We start from the raw sequence: 20948 nt of genomic DNA, 5'->3' as shown, positions 1-20948 counted from the left end.
GGCTTAACCTCATTCAGCCCAAGGCTTGATCATGTTCTATAATGCTGGTGGGTGTTGAGAGTAATTAGCTGCCCTAGGGGTGGAACCTTTGTGGACGGAAGTGTCAATTGGTCACCCAGGTCAGATCAAATGCCATCAACACCATATAAATCAATGTCCGTTCCAAACTACTATCAGACAGACAGCTTAGAGACCTAGCTGGCACATCTACAAGCATCATTAAGTTACCAGTGATACTGTATACATGTGAGTTCTACAAATCAGCTCGCACATTCAATCATCTGGGGGAAATCTTTAGCTGACTCTGATCAATCGAAAGGTCAAATACTTCAAGTCAAGGGACATCACTGATTTCAGATCTGAGATTTTGAGTCAGTAATTTATTTGCTACATGTGCTGATTACGTACAATTTGTTTACCTGTGTATAATATGATAATCTTATGTTCATAGCTCAGAGTTAAGGTTAAGTAGTTAAAGTACACTCAATAAAGTTAGAGCAACCGTTGTTTTGAGTTTAAAAATATAAATAAACACAAAGAAATGAACTGTTTGCCAATGACAGCCAGTAGTGGAAAGTCTGATGTGCTGACACACAATCTTTGAAAAATCATAAAACCTTCTCTTTCTGATTTATTTACTAATTTGATTTATTTCATTGGTGTTTTAAGCCGTACTCAAGAATATTTCATTATACGACGGCGGCCAGTATTATGATGGGTGGAAACCAGGCAGAGCCCGGGGGAAACCCACAACCATCCGCAGGTTGCTGACAGACCTTACCACATATGGCCATTCTCTTTGTCAGATTGCTTAGTTACATTTAAAATATTAATTTATTTTTCAAATACTTGACTTAATAGTTTCCTTAGAACTAAAACAGCCCTGTAGGTAATGAAATCACCAGAATTATACTTTACCTCAAAAAAAAAAAAAAAAAAAAAAAATCCCCAAAAAATCAACATCCATAGCTATGGTTTTATTATGGTCACACAATGGTGACATAATGTGAAGCTGTACATAGCTGAAGGACAAAGTACAATTCCTGTCCAATCTAAAGAACCTGTTTTTCAAATACTTTGAAAATGTTTTTTAATAGTTTCCTGGAACTAAAACAGCTTAACATAAGTATACATAACATATACATGTGATGTTGTTTTCAGGTACATTCTGATCAAAATTACGTAATATATTATTATTGTGCAGATGTAATGCACTGTAAAATGTTTTTGGTTCAAGTCATTATGACTCAGGGTAGACAGCAACTCCATCTATCAATAATCCTTTAGCAACAAATCTGGCATCAGAATGGTCCTTTAATCTACATGCAATCTGCAACACTGCGATATGCAGTCAAGCAAAACCACTAATTCCGGATCCTGAAAAATTAGATCTTTAGATCGAGTTACTGAACCAGATAATCTAATCATATAACAATGATGAAAGGACTGCCACTATTACATAAAAATTTCTGATTTACCTTGTCAACAGTCATAGCTTTTCTCGCGCTCACCAGATAGGATGTTCTGCATGAGATGGATAGAATTCCTAGCTGAGTATTAAAATTAGTCCACCATGCAGGGCATTTTCTGGAAAACTAAAATGATTCAACAAAGCTGAAAAAGCTAAGTGCGTTAACCATGTTCTAGCAGCCAACAACAACACTGACTACAAGACAGCATTAGTCCAAACAAGTTAACCTATGTACTAAATTGTCAAGGACTACATGTAAATGTACAGCCTAGGTACATGTAAATGTACAGCCTAGGTACATGTCAATATACAGTGTATGTACACTGTTGTAATAAAACTTACGATCCTGCATGAAAAACACATGCAATGTTTATTTGACTCACTTGGGAATTGTTCTTCCATGTCAACAACATGAAACAGGAAATAAATAATTACTTTCTAAATACATAATCACTGCATATTATGCAGAGATAGATATGTGTGAAAGTTACTTTTTCACAGTTACAAAGGTAATATATTATTTTCTACAAGACCAGTGGACCAGTAGCTGATCAAATGTACTGGACAGGCTGAAACTTTATTATACTCAGTCCAATGGTCACCGGGAAAATCAAATCCTGAATTCTTTTCTCAAATTCTGAAAGGTATAACAATGTAGTATCTGTTGTATAAACATCTTGTTTCCTGATAAATAACAATTGATGTCAGCTTACATGAACTCTGTCATCAGTCAGGGGTCAACATTTTGGCCCAAAATGATGAATCTGTCAGCTTGATGACATGTACATTCAACAAATGAGCAAAAGACAGCTACATGTTACTGTTTTCTTTTCTCCTTACTCCATCTATATGCCAAACTGAATAAAATTGTTCCTAAATCACAGATACTTTGAAATGCACAGGCATTATTATAATACCGTTCTATATATAGAACATATATGTGGAGGGGATTTAAAGGTCCAGTGATATGTACAGCTCTGGCACTTTATCTCTTTGCTATGGGTTACTACATATGTGGCAGAGACATCAAGATAGCGTTCTTCTCTGATTAAATGCTGCAAGCAAATTTTAAGCAAAATAAAACGCAAAATATTAAAGACAGCAGAGCTGTTGGCAATCGATCAGTTCATAGCAATCAGAAGTCCATCTCCTCTACCAGAAGATAGCCACCATGACGCAGGCGAGGAATTTGACTTAGGCTCCTGGTTGAGTTAGAAGGCCGTTTACGAGAGCCGGCTTTTGTATTACCACTGATATAATCTGTCCTGGGAATAGAAATAAAAATCGTTAAGGCAAGCTGCCAGCATTTATCTTCCACACTGAACAAGTGAACATTGGTTCCATATTAATATGTGATCCCTGTAGTGATAGCTAATCTCTCTATGTAGCTCTTCTCTGACCATGCCCAGAACAGTATGGTCTATTAGCTCCACAAAACATCTGGCCTAATCGCTGCGTTATTTACCAGACAAAACTACGGACATCTGTGAATTAGCAGACAGGGGATGAACGCACACATTTCTGCCTCCTGGGGAATATGGAAATGGCTTCTGGTGGCATGATCCGCCCTCTAATAGTTGCTATATGACATAGCTACCTCAGTACCAGAAAACCCATCCAAACTGGCCAATGACAGTGAATACCTGGGGATGTATGTAAAGGGCAATCCTAGCAGAGGTTACAAGGGACTGATATTCCAGAAACAGTGTGTCATGAAATGCTGATTTTAACAGTCTGGCTGAAACACTGTATGCAACTGGTTTCACAAAAACACTGTTTGTGAACATTCCGATATATAATCACAGAAACACTCATTTTAATAGCTTGGCCGAAAGTTCACTGCAAGGGATTGATTTGAGTGAGTGAATGAGCGAGTGCTTGGGGTTTAACATCGTACTTAACAGTTTTTCAGTCATATGACAACAAAGGAGTCCTTAGAGTGCATGTAATGTGCCTCCTTGTTGTAGGTTGGATTTCTATCGCTCTTTTATCTAGTGCTGTTTCACTGAGACTACTTACAAGTAAGCCACCTCACCTGAGTCATTATATTGATACGGGTCAACCAGTCGTGCTGAAATGACAAGCAAGGAAGTTGCAACTTCCACTTTTAAGGTCTTAGTGTCACTCTACCAATTATGCTATTTGGGCCGGTGGGACTGATTTGAGAAACACTGTGAACATTCTGAAACCACAAAGCACTGATTTCAATAGTCTCACCGAAACGCTGCAAGAGACTGATTTCCCTGAAACACTGCATGTGTACACTCTGATATCATAAAAACACTGATTTTAATAATCTGGCCAAAACACTGCAAGGGACTGATTTCCCAGAAACACTGGGTGTGGACACTCTGATATCATAAAAACACTGATTTTAATAATCTGGCTGAAACACTGCAATGGTCTGATTTCCCAGAAAAACTGGATGTGGACACTCTGATATCATAAAAACACTGATTTTAATAATCTCGCCGAAACACTGCAAGGGACTGATTTCCCAGAAACACTGCATGTGGACACTCTGATATCATAAAAACACTGATTTTAATAATCTGGCCAAAACACTGCAAGGGACTGATTTCCCAGAAACACTGGGTGTGGACACTCTGATATCATAAAAACACTGATTTTAATAATCTGGCTGAAACACTGCAATGGTCTGATTTCCCAGAAAAACTGGATGTGGACACTCTGGTATCATAAAAACACTGATTTTAATAATCTCGCCGAAACACTGCAAGGGACTGATTTCCCAGAAACACTGCATGTGGACACTCTGATATCATAAAAACATTGATTTTAATAATCTGGCCAAAACACTGCAAGGGACTGATTTCCCAGAAACACTGCATGTGGACACTCTGATATCATAAAAACATTGATTTTAATAATCTCGCCGAAACACTGCAAGGGACTGATTTCCCAGAAACACTGCATGTGGACACTCTGATATCATAAAAACATTGATTTTAATAATCTCGCCGAAACACTGCAAGGGACTGATTTCCCAGAAACACTGCATGTGGACACTCTGATATCATAAAAACATTGATTTTAATAATCTCGCCGAAACACTGCAAGGGACTGATTTCCCTGAAGCACTGCATGTGAACACTCTGATATCATAAAAACACTGTCAACACTCTGATATCATAAAAACACTGATTTTAATAAACTATCCAAAACGCTGAAAGGGACTGATTTCCCTGAAACACTGCATGTGAACACTCTGATATCATAAAAACCCTGATTTTAATAATCTCGCTGAAACACTGCAAGGGACTGATTTCCCAGAAACACTGCATGTGGACACTCTGATATCATAAAAACACTGATTTTAATAATCTGGCCAAAACACTGCAAGGGATAGATTTCCCAGAAACACTGTGAACACTCTGATATCATAAAAACACTGATTTTAATATTCTGGCTGAAACACTGCAAGGGACTGATTTCCCAGAAACACTGTGAACACTCTGATATCATAAAAACACTGATTTTAATACTCTCCCCGAAACACTGCAAGGGACTGATTTCCCAGAAACACTGTGAACACTCTGATATCATAAAAACACTGATTTTAATAGTCTCGCCAAAACACTGCATGTGAATACTCTGATATAACAGAATCACTGATTTTAATGTAATAACAATAGGCAATAGCATTTTAGAATCTGGCAGCATAATTCATCATTCAAATCAATAGGTGCCAGAAATATTATGTATTGTGTACTACAGACTAAAAGATATCAATAAACTGATAAATTACAATAAAAATGTAGTCTAGTTTGAATCGCTAAGGACCAAACAAGATGATAGCAATATGAGCTTGATAGTCTGTGATCCTAGGAACTATGACTATTTCTTCGGCTCAATAAACCTAGGAGGAATTCTTTCTGAAGAAAACTGAGACTTGCTCTGCCCACTTCCTCGTTCTACAATTACCAATAAACTTAGAGAAAAAAAAATTCAGTACTCAATAACCCAATTCTTTAACCTGTTTGAGAACCTTTTTTGTGTTCAGGCAATCATTAATAGCGGAATAAAAAAAAAAAAAAAAAAAAAAAAAAAATTCCCTACCGGCAAATCCTATTTTTTCTGATAGTGTTGTGTTAATGATGACCTCGACAGTAATAAATTACCCCCTAGACGCCCCTACAATCTCCACAATCCTAGACTGATGTTCAGACATATGAATATAAAGTATACAGGTATACGTGGACACCTTCAGAAATTCTACAACGTGACCACCTCTCTGGCTGAAGTTTAAGCTCATTAGCGTCCATCTCACACTGTTTAACCAAACACTTGTAACAGCTAGGCTTTTTACATTCCTGTTCTTCACATGCTTCAAAAGAAATTCATTTGAACTCATGACTGACCCTATTACTACCTGTGGAGCACACGCAGATTTGAACCCAATTATCCCAGTGTGTTGATAAAGATGTTATCAGCATCCTTCCTGGTTTTAAGATAATGCACATCAAAGATAGATATTATAAAATCATTTGGTCACTCAGCCCTTCATATTATGGGCTGGATGCTGGTGCTCATTGCCAACAGCGTACACATTAATTACATCTCCTGCTGGGGCAGAGGGAAGATCCAATTCGATCAGAGCTTCTGATTTTATGGAAGCTAAAAAATAATTGCCTCAGGTGTGAAGTATTAATTCCACTGGGCAAAGCTTTTCCCTCAGAGATCTAACAGCTGGATTATATTTTTCGTGTGAAGATATCATCAGTGGTAATACTCGTTATGTGGAAACAGATGTGTAGAAGTTACCAATAGCGTACCAAGCGTATGGAGGAAATAAATAAAGTAAAATGACTTTATTTGCATTAATTTGAAAACATGTACTCAACAATCTTATAGGAGTGAAGATGTTCCTTCTGTTCCTATTTTATTTGTTTACCTTTAACTTATGGCGACTAATTTATGTGTGATGATCGGTACAGCCTACAACAGTGATCATATGTGTGATGATCGGTACAGCCTACAACAGTGATCTTATGTGTGATGATCGGTACAGCCTACAACAGTGATTTTATGTGTGATGATCGGTACAGCCTACAACAATGATCTTATGTGTGATGATCGGTACAGCCTACAACAGTGATCATATGTGTGATGATCGGTACAGCCTACAACAGTGATCTTATGTGTGATGAGCGGTACAGCCTACAACAGTGATCTTATGTGTGATGATCGGTACAGCCTACAACAGTGATCTTATGTGTGATGATTGGTACAGCCTACAACAGTGATCTTATGTGTGATGATCGGTACAGCCTACAACAGTGATCATATGTGTGATGATTGGTACAGCCTACAACAGTGATCTAATGTGTGATGATCGGTACAGCCTACAACAGTGATCTTATGTGTGATGATCGGTACAGCCTACAACAGTGATCTTATGTGTGATGATTGGTACAGCCTACAACAGTGATCTTATGTGTGATGATCGGTACAGCCTACAACAGTGATCATATGTGTGATGATTGGTACAGCCTACAACAGTGATCTAATGTGTGATGATCGGTACAGCCTACAACAGTGATCTTATGTGTGATGATCGGTACAGCCTACAACAGTGATCTTATGTGTGATGATCGGTACAGCCTACAACAGTGATCATGTGTGATGATCGGTACAGCCTACAACAGTGATCTTATGTGTGATGATCGGTACAGCCTACAACAGTGATCTTATGTGTGATGATCGGTACAGCCTACAACAGTGATCTTACATGTATGTGTGATGATCGGTACAGCCTACAACAGTGATCTTATGTGTAATGATCGGTACAGCCTACAACAGTGATCTTATGTGTGATGCTAGCTCGAACCAACGGCAGAAACAATCTGAAAAGAGTTAATGATTAACATGTTACTAAAATGCATGCAGTATTGTTACGTGTAAAATAGTTACCCATAGCAGCTGTCTTACAAGTAAATTCATGTCTATTCCCAGTGCTTATATGTGATTATGTTAGTCAGGTCAACTGTTTCATGTGTGAGTCAAGAAGTTACCAATGGCAGAAATTTTACGTGTAAAGGTTTTGGGCGCCATCTGCAATACTTTACACATGAATAGTGATTTCACAATTTACAGCAATCTTGCATGAGAAGTGTTTATTTTATCTGACTGGAGTTTCGTGCCAACTTTTCACTTGATGAGGGCATGCCTTCAGGTACATGTATACTAGTGAAAGGCATCAGAATTCCCAAAGAAAATTAACCACGACCTTTGACAAGCTACGTCGTTAACCTTCTGACTTACAGACACAGTCTAACCAGCAAGAGCAGAATTCAAGTCTGGAACCTCAGTGCTTCCAAAAACATTTGGTGGTCATAATTAAGAACAAAGTAGCTTAACGCTTTGGCCAGATGAGAATACAACAGTTCTGCACTGTTGCACATGATGATTTTATCTTGGCAAAACAGATCTTCTTTCCAATGTAGCATATCTTTCTGTGTAACTTCTTTCACTATACAAAGCAAACAAAACTTAGATCAACAGCTTATAATGACATCAATCAAGTAATAACACAGAAAGCAATGCAATCTTTATTTGAATATCAGTCTGACCATCTGTTGACCTCAGTACACCGTTATTAATTCTCATTGCTAATATTTTTGGTACAGTCTTAAATTCTTTTTTTCAGGAAGACTGTAAAACATTGGATAGAAATGTCTTGCACTTTTTTCTTGGACAATATAGAATGCAACAGTACCGTAATTGTTTTTTTTTTGTCAAATGCATTTGAGGGAGCTACAACTGTATTAATCAGTAACATTTGTTTTTAGTCTACTACTCATTTATCAGGATGCTGGTTCTAGGAGCCACTAAACAGACACCAGAGCATGTGGCAAAAAAGGAACAATGTCAATTATTATGATGCAGGGCTTTCACGGTTACCATGGTAACCGAGACACATACATGTACCTAAGATTATGGAAAAATGGGTATGTGGATCTACTACATACTAAAAATACGCTGGATGAAAGTATAAATGATATGAATATGATATATAATTAGGAAAATAGATCAATAAATGTAAATGTAATTTATGTGACATCAGTCCAAGTTTATAAGTATATAAGGGCATGTAAATGTATATGTGTGAAACCAATTTCTTCCCCCACACAGAATTCTTGCAGGGCATCAAGATTATAAATTACTTTAGCTTTGAGCCACTCCAAACAAATTCAACCATCTTCCACCAACACAAGATCCAGAAACTTGACCCTGCCTCAAGTGAAAAGGCTTTATGCTGTTGGAGCATGTCTAAAGCATTTACACCCTGCACTGAGATACTGGTGGAGGCAGCACTTAGCAAGCCTCTGCCTGATCTGCCTGATCTCCTCAAACACTGTCAACACGTGACCATGCCAGATCAAGTCCATGGGCCACATTTAAATCACACTTAAGGCCATGTGAATGGAACACCCTCTAAGACTGAATGAATTTAATGAGAAAACAGCTTCTCATCCTGAAAATCACCTTCTGTGATGACAGCATCTCCAGTGTCCTTGGAAAGCACAAATGGACTCTTAATGTGCACCACAGAGTCAGGAGAGTGTTAGAGAAGAGAAGTGCTGTGCAACTCAAGCTTTCTGCTCTGCAAAACAATACAGACGCCAAAAAAGAATGGCAGCATCTAGAGTAGGTATACATCAGCTTGACACCTGGTTAATTACAAACCCTCACCCCTTACCTATAAGCCATTTCATTTGTGGTCTGTATAGGTCATATTAAAGAATAATCAGCTTGGCCAGAGCTAACAGTTAAATGTATGTGTAGAAGACAAACACAGCAGTGGGTTTCACAGCCATGAGCTATAACCACTGTGCCCTTTCCTGGTAAACTACAGAATCTAATTGACAAGTCTCTTAACCATCTGGTCACAGTTAACAAGGCATCAGTAACTGATATAAATCCCCTTGCTGACTACTGTCATTACATGTGTACATGTCACATATGTTTGTTGTGATATTTTTGTATTGTAAGTAGCAAATCTTCAAATCTGAGAGACCACATGTATACAGAGATCAATCTTATGCCCTTCAATTCACCGACCAACTTTTAATAAAGTACATATGATCTAAAAGGTCATTTTGTGCTTATTCAAAATGTGGTTTTCATGATTTTGTTGGATGATCCTGATCATGTTGAAGCATTATTAAAAAATGTCACTGGTTCTTTATAGTCACAAAACAATGGTCCTTCTGTTTTTTGGGTTGGTGGGTTGGGGAAGGGGGCATTTTATTCACGACAAGATTCAATGGGAAGTTCAATTAGCTTTCACATAAACTTGCACTACAGTATATGTTCATAAGTCATGATACAGACTTTATCAACTGACCTTGCTGCTGGCTCACTTGCCGCTCAGCACTGAGAGGTTACTGGTTAGTATGGTGTCATCATAATGTGACATGGTGGCGTGTCACATCTGGTGTCTTCGGCCTACTACTTTTGTGGCGAGGAAGATGTAGCATATGTACACACATAATGACCTGTTATCATCATATGGCTAAAAAATTAGTAAATATGATGTACTTAACAATATATGTATATACATACAATACATACTGATAATAGAACCAGTATAAAATTCAAACCTGATTTGTAACTTGTCATGATGAAGTTAAGTACCAATTAAGTTTCAATTCAATATGGTATTGCTGTATTGGTTTGGAAAAAAACCAGAAAAGTGTCAGTCCAAACACAGTTGTTTTGTTAAAAAAAAACTGACAAAACTCGAATTTGATCTGTAAATCATCACAGTGCAGCCATGCTCAAAAGATTATATATATTTTTATATATATATATATATATATATATATATATATATATATATATATATATATATACAGTACACAATTTAGGATAATTGGTTTTCATAAAGGATTCCAAAGGGTATCCAAATCGTATTATATTCTAATTTTACCACATATAAACAAATATTTTTGAATGTTCCTTTCCTTGCTTTTTCTTTCAGAGTACTTGGAGATGCTGGAATGTGAAGGTCACATCTATCTTCTTTTGCCTGAAAGCCTTGAACACACTGAGCTGGAAGCAGGAAAATCAAACGATGCCAATTTGACCAAAAACTACAGAATGATAGGAAATGGTGAACTGAAAGACTTAGCTGAGATTTTCACGCTGATACACCTCCGCTGATCACTGGTACATAAAGATGGCTTCCACCAAAATCCATCTTTGTATATAAGAGTATATAAGTATATAAGAGCAATTCTTCCACTTAATCAATGTTTCTGTACGTAAGAATGACCAGTTTCCAGCAAGTACTTGCCACATATTTTGTTAATCACTAAAGAATTGAAAAGGGCAGTTCTGGCGATGCTATACTAAAAGGCTCTTTGCTAATCCCTACTTGAGGGCTTGTGGATGTCCCGTGCTTTTCTTGTTTGTCAGATCCCAGAAAATGCAAATAAAACAGAGAATACCTGCTAGATGGCTGGGGCCTAGATTGGAGAAAAATGACCAAGCACAAAAGATTTTATTGAAATCACTAATGTAAACGGAGACATGACTTTGTTGTGTTTAATCCCGAGCTTTCACTACGATAAACAGGGCCGGTATCCTTGGCTCTGTGGAATGGTGATCTCTTGATCGTTCAGTTCGATTGATTTCCACAGCAAAACACTAGGGACTCGTCGCCCAGCAATTTGCTGTCTGCTAAAGCTTCTATCGTCTTCAGTTGCGTTCTCCCTCACAGGGATCAATACACCGTGTATACGTCGTCATTACCTTAATTACTAAACGCTCCCAAGATATGTGGATTAACATCTTAGTCGTGAGGCCCTTCCACAGCCAACCATCTTTGCTACGGTAATTTGTAAGCTTATCCAAGCTTCCTTCCTGACGCCCAGCAGATTGGAACAAATGAGACAGCCCAGTCATCAATATTCAATAATCTTTCAACCGGACTTTTGAAGACACCATTATGGAGTCCATCCTGAGAGCTATTTAGCACAAACATGGGTAAGACATAGTGAGATTGTGCCCCAAAACTTGCAACAAATGTGACCCTGGCATGAAGCACACATCTACGATCTCACCATATAACCAATTCCACTGGTACCAACGTACCGATGGAACTGCACCTGCTTTAATAAAAATCAATACAGGAACAAATAAAAATGCATTGAGTACTATGTATGTGTCATTTTAGATCAATGCAGTCTAAATTAACTATGTAATTGAACATGCAGACAGTCCTTCTACTATCAGAATATATACCCATTTGTTAGTCTATTCTCCAAGCTGGAGGCAAAAATCACTAGGGATGAAACAATAACAAAGTGCAAATGTACATTAGACTAATATTTATAATTTATATCCTTCTTCAATGTAAGCCAGATTAGCACCACACAGTGATAACCTGACAATCATGGACTCTGGTAAAAGTGGATATATGGATGATATGCATCTTCAAAGTCACAGATATTTACCACTCTGTGTTTAATGGTAATTGTATTCAATATCCCAATTAATTGGGTGTCTAAAACAGATAAAAGAACATAAAAAGGAAACAATGATTTCACGAAATAATTGATCTATAAAGTGTTATACGCCAAAAAACTATATACACGCTTGTGTGCACAATAATCAATAATACAATGAAGATAAATTTATTTGACCTACATTTCCTGCATGTATGCTTCACTGTAAAGAGGGCACTGAAACAACTAAACAAAAAACAAAAGTCCCAGTCGAAGGATCAGCAAATACACATACATCTATATAATCCAAATGGGCTGGGCAATCCTCCAAATAGCTTTGCCGTTTCTCATGTTACAGTCTTCAAAAGCTAAACTGTATCCCTACTAGAACTTGGATCTGCCCTAAAAATACAACATGATGATTCTAACTCACCGTTTTTGGCTTACGTTATGCCACGTCTCAGTTATCTCCCCTTAGGGAGTTTAATTTTATGACCTTGCACTACATGTAGGTCATGTCAACCAAGTGCAGGATCCTCATCACTCATAACATGCCGTCATTCAGCATGCCGCCACTGCCATAACAACACAGTCAAATCCTGGTGTGGCTCCAAATCACTAGTCCTTTTCATTTTGTTCAGCTCTTCTCATCAGGAGCAAAAATGCAACTATGTGTACATTATCTTTTTGTACATCAATCACCCCACCCTTCTCTTGAACAGACATAGGGGCTAACAAACAGCAGTTTGGTTGTTTTTCTAGTGTTGCTATTTTTATGTTTCATCTGCACCTCTGCATAATTAAACCTGGTCAAGTGAAATAATTCCTAATCATGAGCCTTTAACCTTTAATTTTATTACTGATGCTTTAAGTTTTCTATCAAATTTTATCCAGTTTACCCATTTTTCCCCTGGGCTCTGTCCGGTTTCCTTTTACCATAATGGTGCCAGTCATTGCATAAAGTGAAATATTCTTGAATTCAGCGTAAAACTCCACAGCTTAAACTTTGTAAATTCTTTATTGTCAGCTCGTAAAATTGCAATATCTCGAAAACTGGTAAAAGTAGAAAAAACAAAATTGTAGTTTTAATAAAGCAACTTTTAATGTTTTGTGCTGCATGGCCAGTTTAGCAGCCATTTTGAATTTTATTGGTAAGCTTAAAATATCTTGGCCACAAGGGCTGAAGCTATCCTCATTTTAAAGGGAATGGGCATGAACTTTGCAACGATGTGTTTTTTCTGTCTTTTCGTCTTGGCTATCAGCAGAATGCTGTGAACTGTATGCTAATCTTTAGTACTAGACCCATTGTAAACCATGACTGGCAGTCTAGGGTTCAAATCCAGGGCATTCCTTTCCATTTTTTACTTGTATTTTTCATTCTGATTTCTACTATTCAGCATACACTTCACATAGAGTGCGTGAGTTGATCCCCAGAATTGCTGTCCCCCAGAACTGGTATGTATGTAGCCCAACCACTGCTATCAGAGAGCAAAGTTTATTTTCTTTTCACAAGCCCCAATGGACATTATATCTGGCTGCCTATGGTTCAAATCCATTTAATTCCTGCCAATGTTTTTCTTTTTTTTTTTTTGCCCTGTTATCATGAACTTTACAGACATGAGCTACCAGAAGTGGTAAGAGACTAGTAGCTTTGCCTAACAATCACACATAACAAAACTGTAAAATGAACTTGAATGAATGACAGCTTGTTGAACATGATGAATCTGTTAGACTGTTCCCAGCTTCATAATTGACAGCAATTTTAGCATTAATTCTGTTACCGTCTTTCACATACAGTTTAGCCGAAAATTTCTAGCCCTAAAGTTTAACCCATTTGAGTTGCCAGCGTAGATGACAGGAGTATCCATTAATTTCCCCCCTGTACCAGGATAAATATAATGTTTTTAAAATAATTCCACAGTGAAAACAAAGCCTAGGTTAAATGTTACATACACTGCTGACAATAGAATGAGCAATATGATCAATATCACATCTGTAAAAGGTTCATTTCCAGACAATGAGCCAGGGAATGATATAAAGCCGACATCAAAGTTAGCTTTTCAAAACAAGCAATGCTTCAACCTAGATTTCTAGTCTTCATCATCTCGGCACAGCTTCTGGCTCACAGTTTCTGGCCTACTGCAGGTGACCCACACCTTTTGGCCTCCAGTTTCTGGCATACATTCTGTGGCCAACAGCCTCTGGTATAATACATGTGGCCCAGTTTCTAGCCTACTGCTGTGGCCTGAGACTCCTCGCCTACTGCCTGTGGCCCAGAGTTTTGGCCTCTTCCCTGTGCCCCCAAGCTTCTAGACTACTGCCTGTGGCCCACAATGTCTGGTGTACTACCTTTGGCCCAAAGCTTCCGCTCTACTGCCTCTGGCCCACAGTGTTTGGTGTGCTACCTTTGCCTCAAAGCTTCTGGTCTACTACCTGTGGCACAAAGCTTCTGGCCTACTGCCTGTGGCCCCTCTATCTGGTGTACTACCTGTGGTCAAAAGCTTCTGGTCTACTACCTGTGGCTCAAAGCTTCTGGCCTGCTACCAGTGGCCCAAAGTACCTCTTGTAGGCTACTGCCTGTGGCACACAGTGTCTGGTGTACTACCTGTGGCTCAACCTGTACATCTACAGCTTCAAGCCCAAAGCTTCTGCTCCTACCTTGGACAACATCTGGGTCATCCACAGGTATATATTTAGGACACAACTACAGTGTAGTTATTGGATTATGGTTTTACTGTGTAAAGAGTATTAGACTTATGCAATGGTGGCCAGTGTTATAGTGCAAGGAAACTGGGATTGGAAAAATCATGATTATCCACAGGTTGTTGCCAGGCAGTGTAGTTATGAAACTGCATGTATGTACATATTTTTTAATCTAGACTGGACAAACTATAAATTCACAAGTTCTCTAGAACAAAATAATATTATAGCATGTAAGTGTAAAATAGTAATACTGTAGGTTTAAAATATCATCGTAAGCATAAAACAATCATTCTGTAAGTATAAAAATATATTATCAAAAGTGTAAAATAATACTGTAAGTGTAAAAAATATTATTGTAAGTATAAAATAACAATACTCTAAGTTTAAAATAATGTTATTTTTTAAAAATAAATGTAAAAGTACTGATGGAGCAACACTTACAAATTTGGTCCATGCATCATTTTTTTAGCAAAGTTTTTGTCTGACTGCACACTTAACTATTTTTGAAATACCTGCTAATTCATGTAAAAAAATGGTCCTTTCAACTCAATGTACAAGTCCACAAATTAAATTACAAAAAATGTAGGGATTTACCAACACTGCAGCTAAATAACGTTTACTAACATTGTTCCTACTGATGCGCTTTACAAAACAGTAGAGACTTTGGATGTCTTTCCTGAAAGTTATAATACCAGTAATATTCAGCTTCACACATCTAAGGTGTATGTCTCTGACAGGTCAACTGGACTTATATTAGCAAAGTATCTTTTAGTCACCATGTGTTTAACCAAACAGAAACAGTGAATTGGCATGTACTACTGTTTTTATTAGGTTTGCCAATTTTCTTAGAAATATTTGTAATGTGTCTCTCTAATATAGCATTACAGAGTTTTCAGTATGTTCTTAGAGAAGACTAGATAATGTATTTCTACTTCTGGAGCTAGACCTGAACATGTAATGGTTATTTCTACATGTAAATCAATAATCTGAGCACGTACAAGTATGCGTTAGTCTTAATTAAGTATTGTTACATTATAACTAACATATGTTCATGTATCTCACTCATTCACATCTGAACAATGCTGTAGTGTCATAGGCTAAGCATTAAAAGTTATCTCCCATGTATAACGACTATATGACATCAAGAGTTGCCTCCCATGTGAAGTCTAGGATTGCAGTTTTTCCAGGCCATGAATGCAAATACCACTAAAACCTTATGATTTTCACTTGCTCATCTGGGATTTGAGTTTTAATTCCAAATCAAGCAGCACCTATAACTTTACAGCTAGCATTCTTTGTACAGTATTCTAAGCATATCAAGGTGGCAGCATATCACTGTCTGTGAGTGCCTGGTTTCATCAACCCGTCAAGATGATTACCATTATGTACAAGTGGGTGAATCAGACTGGGTCAAAATAATAATCAATCAAAATAACTAAATATACAAATAAAAATGTGGAAACTCTCTTTTCAAAGTATGCCAATCAAACAATGTTACCTCGATGAAGGCCTGCATAAATGTCACATTATTTGTAAACACAGAAATAAATGCATGTATTGCTCAACCATTAATGGATGAATTATTTGATCAGAGGAGCCTCCATGGCTTAGTTGGTTAGCACGCTAGCGCTGCATAATTATCCGGGAGCTTCTCAGCAATGCGGTCGCTGTGAGTTTAAGTCTAGCTCAAGCTGGCTTCCTCTGCGGCCGTACGTGGGAAGGTCTGTCAGCAACCTGCTGATTGCCGTGGGTTTCCTCCGGGCTCTGCTCGGTTTCCTTCCACCATAATGCTGGTCACCGTTGTATAAGTGAAATATTCTTGAGTACAGCATAAAACACCAATCAAACAAATAAATAGATAAATATTTGATCAGAAAATGACTAAATCAAGCAGAGAATTATATTTTTTGGAAGTATGCATAAAGTTGTTTGATGTGTCAAGCATTTCAAGACATCAAGAATTTCCTACACCATTGATCCTTCCATTGAACGCCCTCTTTGTATATGGATGCCTACACTAGCTGGTGAAGTCTTTAGATCACTTCTTGGTAGAGAGGACGTACATTGCCTGATTCAGACAATCAATGAAACAGACATGAGTGGCATGGGAACACCACCTACTTCATCTAGCCTTGTCCATCCATAGTCCATCCCGCCTTCTACCGTCTACCGCCTTTTAACGTATTGCCGACAGGTGACATTCTGTGAATCTTTAATGAGGTTATAAATGCATTCAAACAGGAATCTTTAAGCCAGCCTAGCCGCGAAATAGGGAGAGGAAAGCTATTCCAGCCAAAGCAACACATGGGAATAAAGCAGACAAGAGGAATAACTAGATCACTGAATATTTCAACAGGTTTCACTGCTTCCTTCTTTGTGATTTTCCCTTTATTCAGGCTGCCATATGGTTTCATTTGTAAACACTACATATAGAGAATGACAACCAATTTCACATGCTCCACTGGTCCGCAGCCAGCTACATTGGTGTGCATTCAGACTGTTCATCCAGAAGGCTGCTGTGAGGTGAAGAGAAAAATATCCTACATACACCAAATCCAAGAGTAAATTCTTTCATGAAAGACTAATTGTTGAACATACAATGTACATGCTGAGCTCAACTTTGAAAATGTTATTGGTTGTAGATTTGAGCTTAAAACCTATCAACTCTCTCAGTGGCAAGTTTCAGCCTTTGGCTTAGCATGTGTTAATAATCAAGTCTATTTTCACCCTTTCCACGCCGTTTATGACTTGGCCTCTTTAGTTTCATGTACACATGTGCACAAAATTTAATCAGAAATGTACTGAGTGATATATACATGAAGTCCAAACGTGTACACTGACATAACAATGGGGACACTTGTGGCATGTATGTTATGTATTGATGAGGCACCAATTACCACAAATGATCCCCTAAAATGGACAAATCCAGTATTGTTGGCCTTTTGGGGTCTTTGGATGCCTATTACATGGCACATGATATACATATGTTCTACATGAGAACAGACCTGGACACTGAGAATCTGAAATTTGACATGAAATGTATCAAATGTACTTGGCCCAACAAGATATATACAGCTTATCAGTTCTAATTAATATACAATCTGACATTCTTTGATTAATTATCATTCATCAACTTGAAGTGTAAAGGAAGACCCTCAAAAGCTTCTATCGCAGCATGGGTAGCTATATTCCAGACAAAGTCATTACTGATAAACACTAATTATCTTTCCATACTTTCTAAACAAGGAGGGTAATTTACATCCAATGACGTTCCCTAAACGACCACAAATTTCGTCCATGTTCATTTTCCCTGATTGTGAGACATGGGAAGATATTTAACTGAAAAATTATAAGTTTAAGCACCAAAAATAATATTTTGTGACATTTATTTGCACTTTTATTGGTGATAAAGATCATTTAGGGTATATGTTTTCTAAGTGATTTTAAGTTGACTTGATTTCTATATATATCTGGTAAATAAAACTGCTGCTTGCATATCAAATCTTGTGTATCTAGATATATACATCCACATACACAGAAATGTATAAGACCATCAAACCTACTGACAAGAAAAACGTGTGACTTTAATTAAGTCATAAAACAATCCACTTAGATATAGCTTTATTAAATACAGCGACCAATCTTTGTCACTGAGCAGAATCCTTCACAAATATAATGATCCACTTTTTTCTGATTACCTGTTATATACTCTTTCAGATTACCTCATATTTACTTATTTATTTGTTTGGTGTTTTACACCATACTCAAGAATATTTCACTTATACGACAGCGGCCAGCTTTATGGTGGGAGAGAACTGGGTAGAGACCTGTTGTTAATAATATAAAAATATTTATACAAAATAATACACATATTTGTTTGAATACATTCAATCTACAAACAAGGACCAATATGCATACTGGACTGCCTGCTGAATAATTCAATGTAATCATATGGTTGTGAATGAGACAGCCTTTGTACATGATATAAGTCTTGATACCACCAACACTGAAGGTCTAACTAGCATAGGTTTTCCTCACATACCAGCCTGGATATAATCTTCGCTTCATTAACTTTACTAATAACGTTGTCCTATCAATCTCCAACACTATTTGATTGCCACTGGTTCCTGACAGGGACTACACAGATACATATGAGCGCCAGGTATAGGATCAAAATCACAAGCTCTGAGGGTGTCATCCTGACCAGGGCTAGGACGTACACAATCAACCTTTCCTGGTAAGCTACATAAACACACCAGGAAGACATCCAGCATTCAAAAGGCTTCATCAGAATCACTCATAATCTGATTAATAGGTTTCCGACAGGAATACGTGTGAGATTGATTACGTACAGCCACTACATAGCCACATTTGTCTCGATACAGGATTTCAGAATTGTTAGGATGTACATATGCATATACATATGTCAATTTGGATCAGCTAGAGCATTGTGGCCCTATTTCTGACTCCTGGCTTGTTGACTACACTCTGAGTCCTGAAGCAGGTCTAACTGAGATATTTAATAGTTAATGAAGGTCAGTAAGCAAGGCAAAGGCCAACAATGCAAATGAGTGCGGGGGGGAGGGGGGGGGGGGGTCATACCTATAGCACCATGGCAGAGCTGCTGGTTCATATCTGAGAGTTTAACCATTGTACGTTAATGACAAATGCATTCAGGGATGCTGTTTTAAGAGATGAATTTATGCACCCTGGGAATTACAGACTAGCATTTATTCCATTTTCATACATACGCAGACAAAATTTTATGCAACAATAATATATATATTTCAATATAGGAATACAATATGATAATTTCATTTCCTCTTCATACTGACAGAAAATGCAGTAAATTTCCTGATATCTTGTAATTTCTATAAATATCTCACAATTAAAGTCCTTAGCACATTATATAGGAGTTGGGATAACTGCAAGCAATTAAACAAAAGGGCTTTTGAACACAGGTACATGTAGTTTTAGTATACTAGTTTACATTCAAAATTTCTAAAGAAATAAAATAGTCTTGTAAAATGACAAGGTTCCTGTATATTTCAACAAAAGCAGTTAGGGTCAATGGCTGGCTGTAGACAGTAAACACTGAAATCAAACATTTTCATTTTTAAAATTGATAAACGGACTGTCTGGAGTCAACAGCATCCCATGCCAGGTACAAAGCAAATCTTCTGACTAAACTCTACAGTCTAATCCGTCAACTGGATTCCAATAAAATAGCCCATCAGGAATGAAACACAAACCGTAACGTTAGTATTGTTGTTGAAGGAGTGGAAGATTAGCAAATGCAAATACATTCTCATTATCTACCATCAAGCAGGCAAATGTCCAAAACCAGCAATTTGTTGGAAATTACAGTATAAAGTCCATCTATCACCGGGTCATTAAAGCTTGATTATAGATTTTTTCCATGGTAAAATTCACCTTCCAATAAAAAGACCAAGTAATTTTTTTAGAGAGAGACCAGTATTAGATACTCTCCTGAAAACTATATATATAGTTCCAGCTATGAAGACTACCAGTCTTTGAATTAAATGAAAAGAAAACAGTATATAGTATAGATGAAGGCAATATAGTGACGGAGATCGAGTCAAATATTACAGTATCCCTTCTTTCGGCTAGGTTCATATATACATGTACTAAAGGAAATGGCAGCAGCCTTTAAGCTAATTTTCCAGGCTGCTGGAATTTAATAAACTTCAAAGGTGTACAAGGCAGATGAACTAACGCCAATCAGTTGTGTTCTGTGCAGACTGGGAGAGCTCTAATGTCTTGGAAACGGCCAACTGATGGCGCTCAAACGTTAACTGTAGGTGAAGTCCTTGGGGAGGCTACAGTGTAGCAACGAAAGTGCCAAAGCCAACTTCAGTTGCCAGGGAAACTAATGCAGCTCAGACAATTGAGTAAATTTCTTTGCCCTTTTGGATGTCTTGAAACAGAAGTCAAACTATACTCTTCGTGGTGAAGAGAATAAAACATTAATTCCAGTGTCAAGTGCTCAGAATTCAACCTTTACATCTGACATGCCTTCTTCTATGCGGATCAATCTAGTTGCTGTGGACACCAACTGTTAAACTACGGTCACTACGGTAACAACTTAGGTGATTTTCGCTCTTCATTTTAACAGCGGACAATTGAGCTTTGTTGGAGTTGTTTGATGTTCAGAGACAATGTGTGATCTGTAAAAATTTTACCCATAACCTTTAACACTTACAGCCACAGCTTAAGCGCTCTAATCAGTGACTATACACTCATGAATTCATATGCTCAAATTGAAACCAATGGACAGT

At 37.6% G+C, this 20948-nt stretch overlaps 1 protein-coding gene across 2 annotated transcripts in view; it reads right to left on the bottom strand.

Annotated features, from left to right (window-relative positions):
* The window catches only part of LOC135472373 (transient receptor potential-gamma protein-like), a 158761-nt gene that overhangs the window by 119597 nt on the left and 18216 nt on the right, over window positions 1–20948 (bottom strand). The window contains exon 1 of one of the 2 annotated variants that reach the window (XM_064751847.1): window positions 12242–12316. The exons of the other annotated variant lie outside the window; for it this stretch is intronic. The gene's annotated coding sequence lies outside the window, so the exon portion shown is untranslated. Of the gene's footprint in view, window positions 1–12241; window positions 12317–20948 lie in introns of those variants that run through there. 2 annotated transcript variants of the gene reach the window in all.

This window comes from Liolophura sinensis, chromosome 8, assembly GCF_032854445.1.
Source record: "Liolophura sinensis isolate JHLJ2023 chromosome 8, CUHK_Ljap_v2, whole genome shotgun sequence".
Taxonomy (NCBI): Eukaryota; Metazoa; Mollusca; class Polyplacophora; order Chitonida; family Chitonidae; genus Liolophura; species Liolophura sinensis.
Note: the sequence above shows the minus strand (reverse complement) of the source record. Positions and strands in the feature narration are given on the sequence as shown.